The 3,138-nt window shown below is 37.6% G+C and overlaps 1 long non-coding RNA gene across 1 annotated transcript; it reads right to left on the reverse strand.

Annotated features, from left to right (window-relative positions):
• Positions 1-1,465: 1,465 nt before the first annotated feature.
• On the reverse strand, positions 1,466-2,765 carry LOC145426229 (uncharacterized). Its single transcript, XR_013906954.1, has 2 exons — positions 2,684-2,765; positions 1,466-1,877 (listed from the first exon to the last, which is right to left on the reverse strand). It is a non-coding gene; the product is annotated as an uncharacterized LOC145426229 (long non-coding RNA).
• Between the last annotated feature and the right edge of the window lie 373 nt (positions 2,766-3,138).

Here is a 3,138-nt window from a genome sequence, read left to right on the forward strand (position 1 = left end):
GTTCTGAAGGCTAAAGCGGGCACAACTCGCTGCTACCTGGGTGTGCTTAATGAACTGGCCGGTGAGTGTATATGTGACTCAAAGAGATCAATCAGCTAAATCAGTTTTACATATCTTAAAATAATTAAGGATTAGAATCATAAGTCTTTAAGTTTATAATTATGAATTGATTCACTGTGGCTCAAAAAGTTATTTTATTACTTTGCACATGGTTTATGATGTTATTAATGAATTATTAATACAAAAAGTACCCATTAGATTTATTAAGTCAACTGACTTCTGATTGATTACCTTAAACTACTAAGAACACACAAGTTTCACATGTATATTAAATTTAATTCAATTCAAGTTAAAGTTATCAAAGCATAACATATCAAAGACCACCAGGAATCAAGATCAGGAGTAAGTCTATATTTTTAAAAACCTCAACCAAAGAAACATACTTTTATTTTTTTCATACTGTGTGACACGTTTCTTTGGTATGTTGAAACGCATGGCAGTGTAGTTTATATGGAAGAACTGAGTACATCAGAGGGACGGCTCAGGCTGAGCAGTTTGGAGACAAAGTCAGAGAGACGAGGCTGACATGGTTTGGACGTGCAGAGGAAGGATAGTGGACATATATGTAGCAGTGAGGAGGGAAAGAGAACAACGACAGAGAAGATTCATGGATCGTGAAGGAGGACACGCAGATGGTTGGTGTGACAGAGGAGGATATGCAGTTTCCATTACATGCACAACTATAATCATTAACATATCCAAAAACAAAAATTTTCGGACTTTTCCAGTATAAAAATACTGACCAAAACGTTATCCTTATTATGTAAGTTTCATACTAAAATAAAGTGTTCGTTTCTTTCTTACTCCTGCTCTGCCGCCCCCCTAGCCACCACTACGTATTGCCAGAGGAATCTGGCATGGCTGCTGATTTGGCCTGAAGCAGCCAAATATCAAAGAACCCCTGTCACCAGGATGCCTGCACCACAGGGAAATCATCACACAGGGAGACACTGGCACTAGCTGTTTATTTTCATTAAATGCGGATAAAGATTTTTTAAGCAGAAGCTGAGAGAAGATGATGCATGCGCATGGAAAATGTTTTAACTGGAAGTGCATGTAAGGGACGTTCTTCAAAGATTCTTCTTCAAGGTGTATCTGTGACTGTGGAGGAGCAGCAGTGGGGGGCACATCTGTCCTTGCACCTGATAAGAAATAACTTTTGGTTACACCACCCATGCTGACCAGCGGTGCTGCAAAGCTAGGATACATTATTCAGACACACAAACATATGCACTTATAGAAAACCCACACACACACATGTAGCACTTACGTGGAGTTACATAAAGTACCGATGGATAATTACCAAAGTAATAAGCAATTTGGGCTAGTGTCAGAAGACTGAGAACGACTCTTAGAGCTCTGGTACACGAATGGCAGAGAAACCAGACAAACACAGTTATGTGGCTTTAAAAGTACTTTAGTGATGTTAAGCCTTGTAAAAGAAATTTGTAAACAACACAGTATTACAACAGGTTTTAACAGAATGTCAAGTATAAAAATTTCTCCCAAAGTAGCAAAAAAAAATAGAATTAAATAAAATTGTGCACAAGTAAAAGAATTAGTCTTTTTTAAGTCCAAATGGTACCGGTGGGGCCCATAGAATTCGTCTGACAAGGAGTGTGTGTGTGATTGTCTGTCCTACCATACTACTTGTACAGTAGAGGATTGTAGTCCATCAATGTGCAAATGAGTGTGCGTGTACATGTATATCGTCTCCTAGGATCTTGGGTTGGCTCGCCATCCAGTGAACACTGGAACACTCTGGGTTCTGGAATCGCTGACCTGGTCTTTGGATTCGTCCCATATAAAAACCTGACCTATAAACAATGGCCAAATATATGTCACGTGCCCTTTAAGGATAACTCTCACAAATTAAACTAAAGTAGTGTCACAGTGCAGTAACTACTATTCAGATCAGCTATCATCAATTCAATCATCATCAGTTCAGTCATGTTGTACAACATTAAAATATCAAGTTTCAAAGGTCAAAGTATCAATATCCAAAATTTCACAGTATCAAGGTTCAATTATTTGTAACCTGCAGTAACATTAAAGATTATCTACAAGGTTTTAAACATTCAGGAATTATAGTCACCATATAATTCACTTTCATTGTAAACATTAATTACATCGATCAAAATAACTCACTGTACATATATATATCTAATCACAAATAAATAAGTATATTACCCCTTTTAAGAAATGGAATAATATGCAAATGCTTATCAGAAATTGAACAAAGTGCAAATAATCAATTTCAATAACACGTAAACACAAGGACTCAGTCCACAAATAGGAGTATTAAAATAGACGTGCTTAATCCCGCTTGTACCATAGGCCTACCAGTACAAGTGGAAATACACTAAAAATTACCTCCAAGTGTTCAATACTGAGTATTGTAAAACAACTGATTGACATCAAAATTTAAACAGGAAGCAGGATAAAGTCTGATTACAATTATCTCTCATAAAGTTATTTTTAGCTGCTTTAACCATTTACAGCTTTTCACATGTTAATGACTTAGTTAACGATCTAACTAGCATAACAACAGCGTTTCAGAGACATCGAACAACTGTACCCACACTCCGCACATCATGTGTCTGATTAGCCACATTTAGCTTACCGCCGTCGAGTGGATGCTCAGCATTTACATGGAGCCACAGCTCAGTAAACCCTCCGGTTTCGCTCTGCCCGATAACAAAAGTGCAAATACATAATTTGTGAAAAATATCAGTTTAGATGGTATTTCTTTTAACTCGTTAGAGGTTAATTTCTCCAGCTTACCGATAACAAAAGTTTTAGTCCGTCTGCTCTGTTCGGCTGTAGAAGCAAGAGACTGAAAACTTGGGAGCTGGTACTAAGGAGGGACAAGAGCTGCCTAGAGCTTCACCGATTGGCTGACATGTGAGGAGTGGAGTAAAACAATAGGCTCTCATCAGAGCTCATCAACCCTCTGAGAAACTTAACCCTTGTTTGACCAGAGCATATCATATATAATCTGCATCCCTTCTATGTTTAAATAATTATTTTGATCTCATTTCACTTTCATTAACCGGGACAGTAAGAACAGAACAATGA

The sequence above is a fragment of the Astatotilapia calliptera genome, chromosome 1 (genome assembly GCF_964374335.1).
Source record: "Astatotilapia calliptera chromosome 1, fAstCal68.1, whole genome shotgun sequence".
Classification (NCBI taxonomy): domain Eukaryota; kingdom Metazoa; phylum Chordata; class Actinopteri; order Cichliformes; family Cichlidae; genus Astatotilapia; species Astatotilapia calliptera.